Source organism: Ostrinia nubilalis, chromosome 26 (genome assembly GCF_963855985.1).
Source record: "Ostrinia nubilalis chromosome 26, ilOstNubi1.1, whole genome shotgun sequence".
Classification (NCBI taxonomy): Eukaryota; Metazoa; Arthropoda; class Insecta; order Lepidoptera; family Crambidae; genus Ostrinia; species Ostrinia nubilalis.
Window position 1 is genome coordinate 5,649,656 of NC_087113.1, and position 22,639 is coordinate 5,672,294.

General features: G+C 36.5%; 1 protein-coding gene across 3 annotated transcripts in view; it reads left to right on the plus strand.

Annotated features, from left to right (window-relative positions):
• The window catches only part of LOC135084462 (irregular chiasm C-roughest protein-like), a 91,005-nt gene that overhangs the window by 25,294 nt on the left and 43,072 nt on the right, over positions 1-22,639 (plus strand). For 2 of the 3 annotated variants that reach the window (XM_063979240.1, XM_063979242.1), the window contains exon 1: positions 20,160-20,269. The exons of the other annotated variant lie outside the window; for it this stretch is intronic. The gene's annotated coding sequence lies outside the window, so the exon portion shown is untranslated. Of the gene's footprint in view, positions 1-20,159; positions 20,270-22,639 lie in introns of those variants that run through there. 3 annotated transcript variants of the gene reach the window in all.

A 22,639-nucleotide genomic window follows, 5' to 3' on the forward strand; every position in this document is an offset into this window, starting at 1 on the left:
GATAGCCCAGTAAAGTTGTAATAGGCTTGTCATACCTATCTACTTAACTGCTGCAAAACAGAAATCCAAAATAATACTACTACAGATGACTAAAAAAAGATAAGTACTAACGGAATTGAGAACTCCTCCTTTTGTTGAAGTCGGTTAAAGTTTTATAATTTTTTATAAAGTTCCTATTCAGAAAACTGAAACAATATTTGGTTGTCCGTGCAATAAGAGGTAATTTACGCTTGAATGCCTATTCTCTACCACAGCCGTTGTAGGTATTACCTAAGATCTAGACGTAGTGCTGAGCCACAACAAAGGGCCCGTCTGTCCGTACACTCACGGTTAAAAGCATTTGCCTAATTGCACCAGATTTGTCCTAGGTAGTGCTTCCTTCAGATATGGCTCCTAAAGACTACGTTGGATTAAAGCTATACTTAAAAGTAATACACTCTCAAAAAATTAATTAAAGCTGGCAACACCTAACTTTAACGCAGTTACCGTTAACGATAACCGGTGTTTTTTGTATGGAGTTTGACATATTTTTGACGATTGTTAAGTTAAAGTAAGATGGTGCAACTCAGACTGGTGTGATTTAATATTTTTGCATACCAATAAACTTATAGATAAGTTTAAGAAAAACAAAAATTAGGACGGGACAATTTAAGCTTCCCTGTCGCTAGATAGTAATCTCTTGGTAGCGCCAATGATACCTATAGATATAGTCTGGTCCGTGAGCACGTAGAATTTTGTCCAATGACCCCTAGCTACCCATCCTTATCGCTTGCGCGTATTTATGTTGCTATCGCGCTCACACACTCACTGCGGGCTCCCGTCGTACAGTCGCGACAGCAATATAATTACGCGCGAGCGATAAGGATGGGTAGCTAGGGGTCATTGGACAAAATTTTATTCTACGTGCTCACGGACCAGGCTTTAGATGGACATAGTTTTAGCATTGTTGCGTTTCGGCAGTTGGAGGAAAGTCAGGCAATCCCTTTATGGTTGAGCATTCCACCTGGAGGTGAAGCTTGCGTCCACTTTCAGCCTAATAATCACTTCCCATCAGTTGAATTGATGCAAGCTAAGCGCTTCAGGCTCAGGCTGGGTTGTACTCCATACAAAAGATACCGGTTATAGTTACGGTTAAAGTAAGGTTTACCACATTACTGAGTTGCACCAACTTAAGCTAAATACTTAACATGACCACTTAGTAGGACTGACCACTTGGTAGTAGGTAGATAGAATATACAAACAAGTGAACAAAATAGGGGAACAGTTTTGCACATTTTAAAAATAATGGATCTCTACTAACAGCTTGTGAGATAAGATAATTATCGCAGTTCGCGTGTAAAACATAACCGTTACTTGATATACCATCTTGTTAACACACATACCACACTTGCCCCAGTACTGGTGCTGACGAAACAAAGCACTATACATCGTCACCTGTTTCCCAGAACATTACCGTAAGTATTCAATACAACAGCGTGTTTAATTTTTGTGGAAAAATAGACGTTATCACAATGAATTAAGATCTGTGTGATTGTTATAGAATGATCCAGAGGAATCATCACAATTAGCTGTTGTTAACACGTTCGTAGACCTGTCACGACAATGTTAGACCGTGGCATAGGATTGGACGATGTTTTAATACTGGGTGTAATGACATCATCATCAGCATCGTTTCAGCCGTTCCATAATGATCAGTTGGTAGCGGTCTGCATCTAGCACCTTCCTGCAACCTTTATAAGGTTATCAGTTCACCTTATAGGTGAAAGAATCATAATTCATGATTTCAGGTAATGACAGTCCACTACTAGACGTAGCTCCATCTACTCCTATTTTAAAGTAACTAGCGTGAAAAATGTTTAAACAAATGGAATAAAATGCAATTATTGTCCTTTTGACGGAGTTCTGATGTATCAAAAATAAAAGAAAAAGAGAACTGCCTTTTTTAAAGTTAGTTAAAGAGAGGCGTTACGAGTTTGGTTATCCGAATGTTTTTATACAACTAAAGATTCCCAAAAAGCGATTTATAACACTCCAAAAGCCCCTTATTACCCCAATTTGTCAACACATCGATCGTCATCTCTCACGCGTATCGATACATCGCGTACTCGATATATCGCCCGATCGATTTATTGTTGCGTCCACAGTTCTCAGATTACTCGATAAAAGATGTTAATGGTTTCCTAATACGTAGAAAAAATATCCACGACGCTATAAAGTGTGAGATAGCATGGTTTTTCTAATCTAATAAGAACCATCACAAGGGAAGGAGCTTTTTGTGATGTTTCTAAGAAATCTATTTCTGTGGTAGGCGGTAAATAAGGCAAAGTATATTATAGTAAATCTCAAATCAAATCATTTAACTATTTGACACCACCAATTAATTGACGTACTTTTAAAAACTGACAACACGAGATTGCCACAGATTTTGTATGGCAATACAAGCAAATGACGTCACTATTATGTCAACTCAAACTACTGTTTTTCAATTACAATACAACCAAAAATCTTAATTTTCAAGTAATTTAAAAATAATTAAGTTTTATGACCAGAATTAAATGTATTTTAAAAAATGTTGTGATTTCGAATTATTGGGGAATGGTGTCAAATTGTCTATTATGCAATTATGCTCCCAAAGTAAAATTTTACATGTCCCAAACCTACCACTGCTTGGGGACAGATTATGGGCTACTGCTGAGAAGATCTAGTTTATTGAAACCCATAATTTCATGAACCGGTCTGATTTGAAAAAAATTTTTTTTTTGTTGAATAGCCCATTTCTCGAGGAAGGCTTTCAGCTATTATATCATCAGATACGACCAATAGGGGCGGAGCAGCTCAGGGGAAAAAATATTCAAACTGTTTTCACGAGTAGGTACGAAATCGCGGGCAGCTAGCCTATTGATTATATTACTTTGATGCACAGCACACATATTTAGCTGTATCCTAAAATATCGTATAACTAAGAGTAACCCTTAATTAGCTTACCCTAGTATTTGCTGATGAACTGGAACAGCCCAATTATTTCTCGGCGCCAATCGGAACCCGCCACTCGATTCTAATTCGATATTAAACGTCAGTTATCTCGATACCTGTAACAGGTGTAAGTGGCTTGCTTAAGATTAAGTCGCTTATTACATGAAGTCGATCGAGTGCTTTGTCGACTAGATATTTTTATCGATAAATTTAAAAAATAGAATAGACGTGTCTTAGTTATATCATAATGATAGTGTTAACACGTTGGACGCTACGCGGCTCACCGGTGAGCCTCGGAAAATTAAAAGGCTATTGTGTCTAGTGTGGCAGTTAGCAACTTAAAATAACTTGGCTGAAAATAGACCAACAGTTTTGGCTTCAGTTTTAGATTCCTGAACTACTTACAACATTCCTTAATGTAACAATCTTAAATCCTTGATTATACGAGGCTTTTCAAATAGGAATCAGTGTAAAAAATACCATCAAAATAACATTAATTTAAAGTCTGTGTAATGGTCTGGGTCTTCTCTAATTGTGTTACAAAAAAGTACTACGTAAATTGTTTTGGTTTATATCTTTTGTTTGGCAACCATAATAAACATTTTGCTTAGTTTGGGATTAGATAACGCATCGGAAAATTCTAAGGATATATTAATTTAAACTCTCATTTTTCATAGAACAAACTCACTTTTACCCCAACACTCGTCTTAACCAATCGAGAACCGATAGTACGCTCGAACAAAGTACACTTATTAAATGCAGCGGTCAACTATTACTTATTGCATACTCGATAATCACTCTAATGACCGGTACAGCAACAGCAAATCAAGCTAAACCCTGCATCTTATTGCGTTGCAACAGGGTCGATATTACGACAAAATGTACAGTCTGATGTACTGTATGTAGTACGTGGAATGTAACAGGCTTGTCACCTGCTACTGGGGCATGGGAACTGTAGCAGTTGTCTTTTAAAGGTATTTTCCATATTATATTGTAAGTACATTATGTACATATGCATAGTAGTGGTCACTAGTGGTATAGTAATAGACTGATTACAATAAAAATTGTGTCACTGGGCGTGAACAGGTTAATAAAAAATAAAAAATCAAGAAAACAAAATGCGCACATAATAATACAATGTTTACGTTTTCATCTCTTCTCGCTTAGATAGATACTAATAGGGTATTTGACACCACCAATCAATAAATGGACGTACTTTTTAAATCTGTCACTATTATTTTCAATACTAGCCTGTGACGTCACTATTTTGTCAACTCTATTAAACTACTTTTTTCAATTACAATGCAAGTGCAAGTTTTTCAGAGCAGAATAAAGTGTCTTTCTATAGATGTTGTGATTTAGAATTATTGGGGAATGGTGTCCGTACATCATTTGCTAATCTTAACTTACTTACATGGTGAAGTTTGAATTAATAGCAGTAAGCAGCTAGTACCAAAAATATCAGCCGGTTTTCAGCAGAAAGTTTACTGAAAAATCGTACCTATATCAACTACATAGAAGCCGCAGTTTTTGACTTTACTTACAATTTATTCCCGTACGCAAACTATCACTATCACACTCACGTTATCAAAAGGATCTATGACTTATCGAGTGATTTACCGAAGGGCCGACAAGCAATCGTCACTCCGAAAGATTTATACAGGGTGAAAATAGAGTTATGTTACGGTGAAAACACCCGGTTTGGGGATGTCAGACAAAGAAGGGATGAAGGTGTTAAACTTTTGTTTGGTTGAGAAGTATTGAACTGGTTTTATGAAGGATCATGTTTCACTCTACTGATGCTGAATGTGGTTTTTTACCCGACTGCGCTAGAAGGAGGGTATGTTTTTAATTTAAGTAGTAGAGCAAAGATCCCTTCCACCCTTGGCTTGAACATTATTTTATTAATTATTCTTAAACTCTCTGCTTGTATCACCTGACTTGAAGAGAATGCCATATTATTATAGCATAAAGGTGAGTGTACACTAGAGCATTTACTTGTAACCGAACAACGAGGTACTTAAGGAAATGTTCTAATATTCATTCTTCCACGAACGAAACATCATCCATTTTACCTGTATTGTATGTACCATTCGTAAGAAATGTTAAATTACATAGAAATACCCTAGTCTATCACCATTCAGTTCGATTTAAATGTACCTAACCCTTTTTCTGAGCAAAAAAGTATTTTTTTTCTTTTTCAAATCTTTACCAACTCAACGCGGTAACGGTCAAACCCAAACATGCCAAAGCTACCGTATGTCTATTTCGCTACTTGGTATTTACGACATTGGAAAATATGCAAATACAGCTAAGATATGCGGTATTGTGTGTCACTGCTTACTGTTTTTTTTTATTGTAATGTAAGCTATAGTTATGACAGGTTGTTTGTAGCGGAGAAATAGCGATTTTAGTAGCAGAGGGGTTAATATTGCCTGCAATAGAAAAAAAATCATTATTGCAGAAATACAGAAAAGTTTCTTACAATGAGAAAGTTCTTTTCCAATTATTTTTACCGACTAGGTACTTAAAAAAAGAGTTATGATTTTATTTGCTATTTTGATTGAAATAGTGCAATCTACATGGTTTATCTCTTTCAAACAACCAAACCAAAGACAAAGTGATATTACTATGATATAAAATGAGTACGTTACAATGGGAATCAAACCTACAACCACCGAGTCTAGAGAGTCTTGCTCTTTGGAACTGGGATCAAGTAAGTAAGTAAGATCACTGCGTTAAATAACTTCAAATATTACAGGTTTAGAGCATAAATGAGTCAGTATCAGAGGTATGGAAGCGGCACGGGAGGGGTGACATTATGACGTAACAGAGCATACAGTCATCTGAAGTCTCGTTGACGTTTGACGTCACAAAACCCCCTCCTGTGACGCTCTTATACCTCAGGCACTGACTTAGATAAGCTCTGGACTTGTTATTCATTATCTACATTATTGGTCTACATTAATAAAAGTGGTTAGTTTTATCCATTATTTTAAATATCATTAAATATTTTGGTACACGTTCCTTATCAAGAAAACATAACCAAATCGCCATCTCCCATCACCAAAGCGTCACCATAAGCTTTTCCAAGCAACTCCCATAAATTAGCTATAACTGGTCCACGGGCCAATTAGTTTTAATTACTTTTACGGTGTTGTTCTGCTATCCGAGAAATCTTTGACGTATCAGGTTTCTTAGAGGTCACGCTGGAATAGGATTTACACTTCACGATTTTGTTCCGATCGTAATTTAACTTTTTTGTTAAAAAATGTCTCTTGACTGTCATTGGCAGTGTAAAATAAGAAAGCCACTTTATGGAGAAAGATAGTTTTAGATAAAATAATATGTATTATTATAAAAAAAGTTAAAAAGTAATTTTAATAAAAATGGGTATCGACTGAACATAATAATTTAAGTATGAACCAGAAAAAGTTTCATCATTCTTTTAAATCCAAAGAGAGCCAAAATACCTAGGTAGGTACTTCTTTTTCTTCTATGCCGCCATTTATCTCTATGTATCTCGAACATCTTGTTCGTGGAGTCATAATACTTTCACGTCTTTTTGGGAAGATATCTACAATATACAGAATTATTTACATTTTAATTAGCTTATTATTACGAAGTAAAATCAACAAAAATATATTAATCGTGAACTCTTCACTCTCTTTAACTAAAATAACTCGGACCATGTAAATACCATTTCTGCTACCAGTTTTTTGGGTTACTGTCGCTCTGTGGATTCGAATGTTTAATCTACGATCTACTTGATGAAAAGGTATGCGAACTTGTCACAATCAATCTGCTAGGTTGATTTTGATAAAATTCGATACTATTTACATTTTTTCTCAAACGAAACTATAAAAAACTTTGAGTTTGGCATGGAACTATGGAGCGATAAAAGTCTTTATTTCTTTCTTAATTATGTGGTAGTTTTTTGGTTTTTCGGAGTAATTTTGTTGTATTTCAAGTTTGCTTTACAGTTTTTTGCGTAAGACTATAGATTTTTTATCGATCGATAGTTTGGTCAGCTTCTAATTTCTATGAAGGATTGATCGATATGAAATCGGTGTAATGTGCGTACTTCATACTTGTTCATACTGATTAGTCCGATTGAACTATACTAAAAACTCTCTGTAGCTTGTGAGGACTCTTATCATTAAGAGATTATAAGAGAGATGTTGTGTAGGTAGAATATAATAATATGTCCTCAAAAACAACTTAGTGGACCGACGACAATGAAATTCTGGGAAGCGCCTGGATGGCAGGTAATTTTTGTTAAAGGCCCTTTTTCCCGTAAACCCCTAGTTTTAACCTAATAATTCTTGTATTACAAGAGGTTCCACCACAATAGTCGAGCGGCGGCGGGATTAGAACCCTCATTCCTCGGATCCATGAGTCGGCCAGTATGACACCGCCCGGGACTTCGTTTAACAGTAGACTTCTGTTGTACTAGCTGACCCGGCGAACTTCGTACCCCCTATGTTAATCTATACTTATAATAAATCTGTAGAGAGGTCAATTCTGTACATGAAATATATTTTCAAAATAACTATCAGGGGATGATTAGTGATCGATACTGATGCCAAAAATGCAATCAGTAAAATTTTTGTCTGTCTGTCTGTCTGTCTGTCTGTCTGTCTGTCTGTATGTTCCTTATAGAAACAAAAACCACTTGACGGATTTTAACGAAACTTGGTACAATTATTCTTCATACTCCTGGGCAGGTTATAGGATACTTAGGAATTCCCACGGGAACGGGAATTAGCGGGAAAATCCTTTTGTACGAAAAATCTAAACCGCTTAAGTTAGACGCTTGAAATTTGGCATGCAAGTACCTTAGTAAACTTAAAGCTTAGTTACAACAGGATATTGCAAAATTCCCATGGGAACGGGAGTTAGTGGGAAAAAACATTTGTATGAAAAAATCTAAACCGCGTAAGATAGACTCTTGAAATTTGGCATGCAGGTACCTTAGTAAACTTAAAGCTTAGTTACAACAGGATATTGCAAAATTCTCACGGGAACGGGAGTTAGCGGGAAAAAACATTTGTATGAAAAAATCTAAACCGCGTAAGATAGACTCTTGAAATTTGGCATGTAGGTACCTTAGTAAACTTAAAGCTTAGTTACAACAGGATATTGCAAAATTCTCACGGGAACGGGAGTTAGCGGGAAAAAACATTTGTATGAAAAAATCTAAACCGCGTAAGATAGACTCTTGAAATTTGGCATGCAGGTACCTTAGTAAATTTAAAGCTTAGTTACAACAGGATATTGCAAAATTCTCACGGGAACGGGAGTTAGCGGGAAAAAACATTTGTATGAAAAAATCTGACCCGCGTAAGATAGATGAAGGGGGGGTAAAACGAGATCCACGCGCACGAAGTCGCGGGCGGCCGCTAGTTATAAATAATGTAGGATTCTAATGGTGATAGAATTTTTCCAATTCGGTCTAGTAGTTTGGGAACCTATTCTATACAAACAAACTCCCCTCTACAATATTAGTGTAGAACAGGAAGGAACTATACTTACTAATGCTGGGTTGCACTATCTTACTTTAACTTTGACAAATGTCAAAAATCTGTCAAACTCCATACAAAACACAGCGGTTATCGTTATACGTAACTATAACGATAACCGCTGTTTTTTGTATGGAGTTTGACAGATTTTTGTTAGGTGGTGCAACTTAGCCTACCTAATGCCCGTTTTCACCATCAATCCCTAATTTTTAAGTGACCCTTATGGCAACATATAACAAGCATTTTGTTTTCATAGGGCTCACCTAAAAATTAGGGATTGATGGTGAAAACGGGCATAAGTATCATAATGCATTTAGATTGAATCCGTAGTTGGATATGACGAAACTCAAACGGATGCACTAAGCTCAATGTTTATCGGACCATCGACCTGTTTGTCTGGCTAAATATAAAGCCAGATTAATAATTGAAGAGGATTTATTGATACACAGTGGTACACGTGCCACGTTTGCTGGGCAAATTATCTGAAAGTGACTGATAATACTCGTATTAGGTACTTATTATATTTCAGGTATGTTACGGTAATTTAATTTTTGTGTATTGACACGTTATAATACGTGAAATACTATCTATCTATATAAATAAAAATGAATTGATTTTCGTTAGTCTGATTAAAACTCGTGAACGGCTGGGCCGATTGAGCTGATTTTGGTTTTAAAATGTTTGTCGTAGTTCCAGGGTAGGTCTAAACGGTGAGCAAATACGCGCGCGACATTGTTTTTCTGTGACAGACAAAATTCCACGCGGGCGAAGCCGCGGGCGGAAAGCTAGTATTTGATAAAAACAAGTATGCTGTAAATGCCTATGGCCTATGTAATGCCCGGTGTTGGATACGACAGCCTTCAAGACGTGAGTGAATAAGCTAATCTTACTCTATCATACGTTTATTTCGCCAGAACTATACATAAATAATATCTCAGAAACTACTTACTTACTGGTTCGACTCGAAAAAATATTTTTGTGTTAGATAGTATATTTATCGTGGAAGGCTAATAGCCTGAATAACATCACGCTACGACCAATGAACAATGTTGAAAAAGATATATTTTTACGCACATAAAGTCGCGGGCACAGCTAATAAATTCAATGTATCTTCAAAGACCAGAATGTACTACTTATTACAAGTGCAAGAGCAATAAGTGAAGAAATAAAAACAAATCAAGTCATCAGAAGTTACTAAGATCTTTTTTATTCCCAGAGCCTAAAGTCTAGAGCGTATAAATGTATTTCAAGTTTCCAATTACAGACGTAAAAACAAACTTTAAATAGTGTTAAGGGATTGTCTTAATTTGCCCAAAAAACAACTCCCAAGATCAGCTTACACAGAATAAGCAATTAATCTTCCAGTAACAGAATTAAACGCTAAAACCGAATTGCATTCAAAAAGACAAGAAAACCAGATAAACGTAGCTGAAAAAACATTTTGCACTTTAACCTGTGCGAAATAACGTTGAAATTTCAACGGGGCGTTAACAATATTGAATTTTCGAGCATATCACGTTAATTATAAGGAAAGTTTTCGTTTATACAGCACAGCACAGTGGTGCGCCGGCGGGACTAGATGGACAAAAAAAGCAGTCTGTTGCATTGCGGTAAGCAAGGCAAAACAGACAGCTCTTGCACATGTAAACTTGAGTATATTATTTCTTTAATAGAAAGGTAGAAATTGTTTAATCTATTAGTATTTTAAAATGTTCTCGCCTTTGCTAGCTATACTTGCTCAAATCCGTGGTGGTGGGGGCCCGGTGACCTGTAACACAGGTATTCATTTACCTAGCTCAGGCTCCGGTCTCACACAATCATTAATGAGTTTTCTTTAATGTATTGTATATTGTATCCTGTATTTTTGTGTGAGAAATAAAATAAATCTTTAAATAAATAAATCTTTAATTGGTTAAATTTAGAAATAGAAATATCGTATTTTAAAAGATACGATCCCGATCCCGTTTCCAGTAATTATCATCATCATCATCATTACAGCCATAGGACGTCCACTGCTGAACATAGGCCTCCCCCAATGCTTTTCATATTGATCAATTGGTAGCGTCCTGCGTCCAGCGCTTCCCTGCTACCTACCGTACGCGTACCGGGAAACGCAGCGTGAGACGTCCACCCACACACAAGAAAGACCGATGACATCATAGGTTTCCTGTAAAATACATAAAATTAATATTATAAATAGGTAGGTACCTACTCTAGAAGCCGTAATGATTTTAGTAAAAAATAAAATATCATGATTGGAAGGTGCAAAGTATTTTGACTGCCAATAAAAAAGGATGCTTGATGCTGGAAGAAAGATTATTTCAGTTCTCTCTCACTTCATGAAACATATTAAACCGTGTAAACAGATTTATATTGCAACTTATTTATTCGTCCAAAAGATGAGCTTACAGACAGTCGGGCATCTGATGTGACTTTACTTTTACTTTTCATGTTGCATTGCTGATTCAAAAATATCCGTCTGCATGTTGCCTGTCTGCTCTTTTTTATCTGCCCCACTGCGGACAAATTTAGCGAGAGACGGGAAAAACGGGAAAAAAATACGCTCAGACGTTGGCACCCTTTTTCCAAGGTAAATTTTCCGGGAACGCCGCGAATTAAAGAACGCACGGTGTTCCCGACGGGTGTCAGTAAATACCACTGGGCTATGTTTTGTAGGCAATTTCGGTATGGAAGTTTCATTGCGGTTATTTTTGAATGGAATGTTGTTTGATTGTTAGTGGAATTGAATAAATTGCAATTGTGGAATGGAAATTATTGTGTTAAGTAATTAGTAATGTAAAATATTTTTGGGAAATTATAATGGAGAATATTTATTTTAAAACCATAACATACTTTATGCTATTACTTCTGAAAGTGGAAACAGTAAAATTATGTGTCTCCCTAACCAAAATAATGATACCCAATTAATATTGAAATACTTATTATCAAGTAATTGAAGGATTACGTAGGTAATATTAGCAAGAATGTTTTAGATCGTTGATGAAAAATAAATTAATATTTTTCATTCTACACACTTTAAGTGCACTGATTGTATCGCTTATCAAGTTTGCCTTGAGTCGTGAGTGTCAGAGTTTAATTAAGAAATTATGTGCTTAAGGCCAATGAAGTGACAAAAAAGAAAGTTCATCACTAAAATCCCAACTTAATCTATACTTATAATAAATCTGTAGGGAGGTCAATTCTGTACATGAAATATATTTTCAAAATAACTATCAGGGGGTGATTAGTGATCGATACTGATGCCAAAAATGCAATCAGTAAAATTTTTGTCTGTCTGTCTGTCTGTCTGTCTGTCTGTCTGTATTTTCCTTATAGAAACAAAAACTACTCGACGGATTTTAACGAAACTTGGTACAATTATTCTTCATACTCCTGGGCAGGTTATAGGATACTTAAGAATTCCCACGGGAACGGGAATTAGCGGGAAAATCCTTTTGTATGAAAAATCTAAACCGCTTAAGTTAGACGCTTGAAATTTGGCATGCAGGTACCTTAGTAAGCTTAAAGCTTAGTTACAACAGGATATTGCAAAATTCCCACGGGAACGGGAGTTAGCGGGAAAAAACATTTGTATGAAAAATCTAAACCGCTTAAGTTAGACGCTTGAAATTTGGCATGCAGGTACCTTAGTAAACTTAAAGCTTAGTTACAACAGGATATTGCAAAATTCCCACGGGAACGGGAGTTAGCGGGAAAAAACATTTGTATGAAAAATCTAAACCGCTTAAGTTAGACGCTTGAAATTTGGCATGCAGGTACCTTAGTAAACTTAAAGCTTAGTTACAACAGGATATTGCAAAATTCCCACGGGAACGGGAGTTAGCGGGAAAAAACATTTGTATGAAAAATCTAAACCGCTTAAGTTAGACGCTTGAAATTTGGCATGCAGGTACCTTAGTAAACTTAAAGCTTAGTTACAACAGGATATTGCAAAATTCCCACGGGAACGGGAGTTAGCGGGAAAAAACATTTGTATGAAAAATCTAAACCGCTTAAGTTAGACGCTTGAAATTTGGCATGCAGGTACCTTAGTAAACTTAAAGCTTAGTTACAACAGGATATTGCAAAATTCCCACGGGAACGGGAGTTAGCGGGAAAAAACATTTGTATGAAAAAATCTAAACCGCATAAGATAGATGAAGGGGGTAAAACGGGATCCACGCGTACGAAGTCGCGGGCGGCCGCTAGTATATTATAAACTAGCTTTCCGCCCGCGGCTTCGCCCGCGTGGAATTTTGTCTGTCACAGAAAAACTTTATCGCGCGCGTCCCTGTTTCAAAAACCGGGATAAAAACTATCCTATGTTCTTTCCCGGGACTCAAACTATCTCTATGCCAAATTTCATTAAAATCGGTTGCGAGGTTTAAACGGGAAAGCGTAACAGACAGACAGACAGACAGACAGACAGACAGACAGACAGACAGAGTTACTTTCGCATTTATAATATTAGTTGGGATGCGAAAGTAACTCTGTCTGTCTGTCTGTCTGTTACGCTTTCCCGCTTAAACCTCGCAACCGATTTTGATGAAATTTGGCATAGAGATAGTTTGAGTCCCGGGAAAGAACATAGGATAGTTTTTATCCCGGTTTTTGAAACAGGGACGCGCGCGATAAAGTTTTTCTGTGACAGACAAAATTCCACGCGGGCGAAGCCGCGGGCGGAAAGCTAGTTACATAATAAATTAGGTACTGTCCCCAGAGGTTATTTTGCAAGTTGTGGAAAGTTTCCCTGAAGATTATTTTGTCCATGACCAATTTTGTTTTCTACGAAACAAACCCATTTAATTAATTTCATTTCTTCCCACATGCTTTTTCATGCTTTGTACAACGCCCTAGCACAGTGGGCGTTACATAATTACCGCTGGAAAAATATTAACGTCATCAATAATAATTACAATTACGTCATAAACGTTAACAGTGAATGATAAAAGTATTGCACAATAATATGTTTTAGTGAAATATAAATGAGAATGGTTAATTATTTTAGTTGTTGCCTTTAGCCTTGCGTGAGTGGAGTTGTGTTTTAAAATGTAAGAAATATTTTTGTGGATTAGTTTTAAATGATAAAAGATTTTTAGCTGCATAAACCGGCTGTTGTAGGTAAACTACCGGTTTCAGTCCTAGAGGTCCGGGCTTCGAATTCCAGTGTGAACAAAACTTTTATAGTGTTTCGGCAGTTGTACTTAAGAAGATAGCCACTCCTTCTGGATTCCTGGTACCTATTAGCCTAGGCGCAGACCACCAATTTTTAGCTGTCTGATATTTGGGTCGGGCTGTTCATCAGTATGGAAATTTACATGAAAGTGCGCACATTACGCCGATTTGGTATCGGCCGATTCTTCATACAAATTAAAATCGGGCCCAACTATTGGCAAACTAAAAGTCGGTGGTCGGCGCCTAGGCTTAGAAATATAATTCTGTTTTAGAAGGCATGTCGAAGTCAGGTGGATTGAGCTTTGTCTGATACACACAGTATACATTTATGCTGGAAAAGGACCTTTATTACAACTACATAAGATGCCATAGTGCAGGGGTGGCCAACTTGATTAGACATAAGATCTACTGTTTACTAACGAAACCCTGGGCGATCTACCACTTACATACTTCTTGAAATCTTAAATGAAACAGCATAGTTTAGGACACAATCATGTAGTATTTTTTGCCTTGGCACGATCGACTGGACTAATAGTCGCAATCAACCGGTTGGCCACCCCAGCCATAGTGTTTACCTTGATCTGCAGTCATCTAAAATGTAACAGACTATCACAAATTATTAGCATTCGATAATGATAAATCCTAAATGTCCATTCCGCTAGACTATATACCTAATTCTAATTACAACTGACATTAGTTGAGTCTATATTTAAAATGGGTTAAATGCGAAGCGACGCGCGCGCAGACGATTTATGGAAGCGCGAGCGAGACAGATATATCGCCGACTAGTGCGGTCGCGAATGTTTTTATTTTAATTTCTAAATTAGGAACTACTTTGTTACATTTAGTTGTGTTGCGTTTATTGGAGTATGTGAAATTGTTAAGACTTCGAAGACAGTGTGACTGTGAGAGCGGTCTTTTTAGTATAGAATTTAGTTTTAATTTGTAAAATATTCGTTAATAGGTATTGTATCATTTGCACATTATTAGATTTTCTAATACATTTTGAATCAAACTTTTTTCTAGTATCAAACAAAAAACGGGATAATATTTAATATCATTACACACAACAAGTTACTTATGAGCAAAAACATAAAACAAAGATTCGAACTTAACGCCTTCTTTAACTGTTCTCAGTTTTTATTTTAAAAAGCTCATCTATGGCAACCCAAATGTTTATTTACATCCAAACATTCCACTTAAACCCCAATATCACTCACAAAACTTTTTTGCCAACATCCCAAATCGCTTTACATTTTTGACCTCACCCTTCGCGTTTTTTGCCCACATTGACATACCTACCCACTTCACCCACTGTGCATTTAACAAATTAAGTGTTTGCCGTCATTCGTCGTGCCACATCTGGAACCACTCGTGTCATTTTTATGCCCCAAAGTGACAGGTAACAACCCAATGTCCATTATCGGGTACTAAATATTTTATGGCAATTGATTCAAAACATTAATCTTTTGGACGCATTAGGGATCGTCAGGAGTAATTTTTTAGAGGTAGTTTATTAGTGGATATTTGTAAAAGCTTTGAAATAGGCTAAAGTATTAGTGTATTGCAATCTATTGTGATACTAGGCGTGTTGTAACATATACAACATTTTTTAATAAAATGTTAGGATAATAACTCAAAGGTTTCACTCAATGAAATGTTTAGCTTTTTTCTCTTCTTTTTTTGGTTACCACTGATCTCTATGACATTCAATAGGAGAAGGGGGTTATTTTAGTTGATATGGCAGCCATATAACTAAAGTTTACTTGTTTAAAATTATGTTAACTCAGGCGTTTTATTGAAGTAAGGTTCTAAGTTTATTTTCACATCTTTTCAATAAAAAAATCACTTTAAATTTGCTGTCAACGTACTGTCATTTGTAGCATCTTCAAAGACTTAGAAAATCTGATTTTAAACTGCTTCCTTATTTATTTTCGACGTGAATGTCTAATTTCCGTCCGGAGTTCCGGCTGGGAGGGTAGATCCGACGTAATTATAGACACTGTCTTATCGGGGGCTGACGACAGCTGTCAATGTCACGGGCGTTTAACTAGACAGTATTAATACGGTATTGAAACTGCTTATAACACGTTAGAAACGGTGCGTGAAGTTCGTGGCATTGGGCACAAAAATTGCACAGCTTTGCACCACTGTGCACCTTATTTGTATATGAAAACAAAATAATATGTACAAGTAGGTATGTACAGTCCTATCAACTTAAGCTGAGAATTGCATTTGTGTGAGTGATCGCCAAAAGTACCGTTAGTAAAACACATACGAGTACAAATAAAATTAATGTTTTATCAAAAGGAAGTCTATAAAACACTTGCTACCAATTGGGCCGATGTAACGACACTTGACACATCCTTTTAAATAAATAAAAACAGGTCCTCGCTCAGCATATGCCAAGGCACGAAGTACCTCGACGCTGATATTCTGCGAGCACCGTTTATAGAGAGGGCGTCCAGCCAGCCTTACAAAATACAACAAAAAGACAAACTTTATAAAATTACAAAATAAAAACAGACTAAAAACTTTTCGTTCACACCTTTAAAATACATATTCAATTTGTATAAAATTTCTTTCACTTGGCTGCTTAATGGATTTCGTACAGGAAATTCACTTACACTAGGAGCCATTTCACTAATATTTGGAACACAATTACATAAAATTACACGTATCTGCTACCAGTACCGGGGGTGAAGTGAAGTATGACAATGTGAGCGGCAAGGAAGCGGTGCGTGGCGGACGCGCCGCGCTTCAGGCCGCTTGCTATAAATAAACCGGTTTAAACCATGCGCGGGACGCGCCGCGCTTCAAGCCGTTTGCCACTCTACACTATCGGTGTGCACTCACACAAATGCAATTCTCAGCTTAAGTTGAGAGGACTGTAACTTTTTGACAAAATCTTAGGACTCTTTCACACGGCAATCTGCTTTGAGGGATCCAGTAAACACACTTGACTGCGTTTGAAAGTCGAAATACAAATTCGAACGGATCGGTTTTTTGCGGGACACTGCAAACGGGATGTTCGTGTGAACAAGTATTGCTAATAAACGGGATTCTGCAAAACGGAATGTCGCCGTGCGAATAAGCTCTACTTAAGTGAGTAAGAAAGTCTATAAAACATAGCTAGCGCTACCCCCTTGTAAAAAAGAGTAAATGAAATAATAATGCCTTATACCCAGTGGTGGGTCGCGAGCGAACATTGAGTGGGCCCTTCCTGTATCTAACCGCTGGGCAGCAGGAGAAATTTCCTATAGGTGGGTCACAAGTTTGGGAACTTGTATTAGATGAGTCGTAGCCCAGGCAACTTTGGGAACCACTACGTTAAAAGCTTTCACTCTCCCTTTGAATTGGAATCATCAAAATCTCCTGCTATATTCTTCGTAACCTAAATGAAACTTCTCACTATAACTCGTTACTATGTATTATTTTATTTATAGAACAAAAGTAACGAAATAGTTTTACTTGTAGCTATCTATTAATGATCTACCACACAGTGTTGTGGGATGCCCTTAATTACCTACGGCTGATGTAGGTCGGGGTACTTAGGACGGGTTAGGATTCCTTAGCTTAAAAGAAACATCGGGTTTCTTTAATTTTTTTAGGAAAAAATACCCTTTCATCGTCATCATCATTTCAGCCATAGGACGTCCACTGCTGAACATAGGCCTCCCCCAATGATTTCCACAGTGGCCGGTTGGTGGCGGCCTGCATCCAGCGCCTTCCTGCTACCTTTATGAGGTCGTCGGTCCACCTTGTGGGAAATACCCTCTACTTATGTATATTAGATAAATTCGCATTAGATAATTCGCCATAGATTCGCTTAAAAACCGACCTTCTGATTTTAAAATACCGATTTTTGACAAAAATTTGAGGCTCGCTTCCACCTTTGGCCTGATCATCATTATCCATCATGTGAGATGCAGGCCAAGAGTTTCCGCGTTGTGGATAAAATAATAAAGAAATATGACCATGCATGAAAATTTAAAAAAAAATGTACTCAAGTAAGTACATAAAATAAATCTCTCCAAACATTTTTAGAGTTTCTCACAATTCTTTAAATGTACTTATCTAAGTATATTTTGTTCAAAGAATGTTCATGCTTTGCCATCAAAATGTGTTAACTTTTTTGTTTACAAAAAAAGCTATAGCACTTTTTTACTTTCATTTACTTGTCTTAATGAATGCCCATGTGGTTATCACCAGTCATGACTCATTGATAGCATGAGAATTTGACATCTTGTGAATGATGTTGCGGTCAAAGTGGGAAAATCGACACTTTGTTGAAAAACTTGTCTATTTTTGTGCTTTTTATTGGTGAAAACTAATTTAGAGATACCATGTATTTCAGACAAGTTTCAGAGTGTACGTTTTACATTTTCAGGTCTGGCGTGTCCTTAGTGTAGGTCATTTGAGTTTTAATTTTCAATAAATGTAACTACTTAATTTTTCGTATTCTAGGCACCGTGTATCTATCTATGTAGTTGATTTAATCAGCACTAGCCAAGGCTTCAAAGATATAAGTTTCAGTGCAGGGTAACATTTAGTAAAATCCTTAAAAAGGAGGCTGACAATAGTGACTGAGTTTCTTGCGCTGCTTCTTTTCAGCACTGGCCCATTTATTGTCCCGAAGCAGTGGTAGGGTTAATATACTGGGACGTGATAAAGTGTAAAAGCCTATTTGCAAAAATAAATCAGTTTTATGACTTTTTATGACTTTTTATGACTTTTACATCAATTTACATACTGTGTCGTCAGAAGTATAGGTGCAGAATATATAGTAACTTGGTATATTATGTGCTATTTTGCTTCAACAATTTCATGTCTGATGTAGGTACTGTGTTTCGTCTTACTTCTTACAGAATCACCAAAAAGTACCTACTTGAAGTGGTCTAGTCCCAACAGTTTTAACTGTGTACCAAAAAGACTGAAGTGATCTTGTTCCAACAGTTTTAATATCTCTGTAAGGTAATATTATCATTTTACACATTTAGCAAAACATTACAATGATGACATCCGAAATACGATAGTTGTTGATTAGACACGACTGTGGACAGCTGTCATCGAATAACATTTCAATCAGCCAGAGTCACGCCCGTATTCACAAACGATGCTTGCTTAAGTGAAACAGTAAATCGAACGCACAGCGTTGAATAGAGCTCTGTGACTGGTTCGTGTGTCACTCTGTGCGTCTACGCGCACTGTGAGACCTCATAGTAATATTTGTGAATACGGGCGTTAGTTCACTCACATCATTTATTAGCATTGATGGTCAATTAGCATACATTTGACAAAAATTACGTTTTTAGTCGTGATACATGGATTAGGACTTTAGAAGACACATTATACAGTTAATAATTTTAAAGTGTGAGTACTTAGGTATTTTATCTTACAAAAATATTGGCTTTCTGAACAGTATTATCAAAGTTCAAGGACAATGAAACATAAAAATTCAAATGATCGAATCTGTCACTCTTCCCTTGTATTCATGAAAGACGACTTTGACATGAGAACATCAGGTCATTCCAACCCTTTTGGCCAGCGTATAGCAAGTGTCCGACAAATCCTGTATTGCCTTTGGTAAATTAAAGGTGCTCTTGCAGCATATTGATGTGATGATAATGTACGTGGTTTTTCAACACCTAAAATGTATCAAATCAGCCTAGAACTAAGTTATTTTTCGCTATTTCTTACAGTTGATCAATGTTCCCTTGAAAAATTCCATAAGATCTTTTTTTATAGTTTCAAATAAGTATATCTTCTCTTATAAGGTGCACCCTGTACATCCTACGAATAAGACGTAATAGCCAATTCACCGACTTCCTTTGTTGTCTTTCAAATCGGAATCAGGATATCGACGGGGAAGACAGGAATAGCTTAGAGGGTGCAGTTGCAGTGATTGGAAACGAAATGAGTTTTTAACTTTATTTTGGGTACAATTCTATGTCGGAAACTGTGGAAAACAGATAGAAGAAGTCACAAAAACCAAATAAAACATACTTAAAGTGAAAGAAAGCAGACGCAGTGAAAATGCAATAAAAGAATAAATTGCAATATTTTTTATGAGCATTTATTTGGTTATTTCAGGGTCAAAATATTATATGCTAGCTGAAAATATTCTTGAGAATATAATTTCAGTTAATGGTCGTCATGAAATAATTTTAGACGATCGGTACTAGACTAAACTAAGTAATCAATCTCATGTAAAATACATTACCAAATGAACAGCGCGTAAAACATTTTTTTTATTTCCGCCATATGCATGTAAAATTTTCACAAAAAAAGGGTTTCTTGGTACTTCTAACCCATTTTTTTCCAAAAAAGGTCATTTATTTACAAATTGAAATCACCATTTGACTGCCACATAGTTTTTTCGCTAAGTTCCTTGAACCACACCGGATGGTGCCACGTGGTGCGCCCGCGCCCTAACCCACGAGGGGGCGTGAGTTTAAAAATACTACATCTGAATACTGAAAGCGTTTAGTATGCTGCGTTAGCGCACACCGTCGCGTCGCATCCGACGAATCGAAATGTGGTAGTGTCGATATTTTCCAAATTGTGCGAGGATCGTTTTTGGTGACGTATTTTTTGGGGTGAGTGATTTTTTTAATAAAAAATTTTTTTTTGGTGAAAATTTGTGAAATGTTTTGAAACTTTTCAAATCATAAAAGCGTCATAAAGAGATTATTTTTGAAAGTATTTTTCTATAGTTTTCCTAATGTTCTAAAAAAATCTTTAAGATACGTCCTACACAAAAAACAAGCGTGAAAAATTGCCACAAAACAGTTTTTCTATCTCTAACAAAATTACGTTCGCAAATAAACTAAAAAAGAGCACAACTAGACCTATTTCCACAACTACAAATAGAACATCAAAACATTACATCTAGCATCTGCCTACTTAAACTAAATACAAAATATTCGCACGATTACCTCATTCCAGCACGTGTTAGAGCTTGTTCCCACGGAGAGGTCCCGTTTTTTGCAGGATCCCGTTTAGTTATACGTGTTTTAATTAACGTCACACGAACATCCCGTTTTGCAGTGTCCCGCTAAAAACCGATCCATTCGAATTTCAAACACAAATAATGTGTGATCGCGCGACAGTCCAGTTTGGATTTTGCAACTGGATTGCCATGGGAACGAGCCCTTAGAAAAACGCTTTTTCTATGATAAATGATTGATGTAAAAACACATTTTATTATATGATAAAGAAGTTAGTACACGAAGATCTACATTGTCTTATGTTATCTCTGGATTGTCTAGAAGAGATCGCTACCTAGCCATAAGATCGCCTAAATTGTGCTATTACAAATTTGTTATTTTTTATTTGTCCGTTTTGAAATAAAGATTTTTATCTAATATTTATTCACAAAATACGTGACATAGCACATAATAAAGTAACGCACGTTTTGTAGGAATATCGGGACTATTCCCATCTCTCGTTTCCACCGCTGCAACTCCTGTGTAGCCAGGATCTACAGCTTGACCGCCAATAAAAACCCAACCAGTGAAGGTCAAGTTTGTCCCGGGGGAAAGTTAAACTGTCATTGGACCCGCAACGAAATTAATCAGAAGAACATACGAGTAGGAGGAGTTCGAAGTTTGTAGGAATATACTTTTCCTTTCAAACTTTATTTCAAACGAAATTAAATCTTTTTTTGTTGTATTTCCGTCCGTTGCAATAAAATAAAAGTGTCGACGTTTTAACACATTCTTTATTCTTGTTTTAGTGTGTTTCCAAATATTTGTTTTTATAGACACCATATCCTCTGGGGTTTGCGAGAGGGTTAAAATAAACTATGAAATAAGCTTAGTAAAGCAGTTTTTTATGCATAGTCCCAAAGTAAACATCCCTACTAATATTATAAATGCGAAAGTAACTCTGTCTGTCTGTCTGTGTCGCTTTCACGCCTAATCACTGAACCGATAGAGATAGTTTGAGTCCAGGGAAAGGACATAGGATAGTTTTTATCCCGGTTTTTGAAACAGAGACGCGCGCGATAAAGTTTTTCTGTGACAGACAAAATTTCACTCGGGCGAAGCCGCGGACGGAAAGCTAGTAAGCAATAAATGGCGATACCACTTGCTACTACAACTTTCTTCTATTAGATAATTGAGTAAAATCCAGGCTACTACAATCAGCTTCATACAATAAGTTGTTGTATCTTATCGGGAATCAAACCCGCTACGTCTGACTTGGTAGCTGAGCTCACATTCTATAAAATGTCAAATAGTTTTACTTTACATGCAGTAGGTACCCGCGATTAGAAAACGATGAAAATTGTTACATAATTTTCATATGTATTCTAAACACCCACGTGCTTTCGTTCGGGGAAACATTTCATAATTTTTGGACATCTATTGTGTTTACTTGGAAAGTTTTCCACGTGTTTCTTCAGATTTTCTGATAATATTACTACTATAATGGAATAACGAACACACACATTACAAATAAAAGATTTAGTCTTATTATATTCAGTAGGCTTCTTAAAAACTTCCTAATTCCATGGTAAAAATTATGATTTGGAAGAATTATTTTGTTTTATCATTATTGTACCAATTTCTCATAATAATGACACCTTATTTACAATTTCTGAATATAATGATACCTACAGTCCACCGCACATTACATTATAAATTTTTGTCGCAAAATCGCTCTTATTCCAACCAAAATAAGATCCCGTTTTTTCCAGGAACTGTTTTTGCAGGTTCCCTTTGAGTAAGTAGGTATGGTGTTTTGAAATTTACGCAAAAAGCAATCCATTCGAATTGGTCATTGAATTTAAAACACACATACGCCCGATTTCACAAACGATGCTTGCTTAAGTGAAGCAGCAAATCAACGCACAGCGTTGAATAGAGCTATGCGATTGGTTTGTGTGTCACCCTGTGCGTCCATGCGCACTGTGAGACCACATAGTAATGTTTGTGAATACGGACGCTAATTATTTTGTGTTCCAG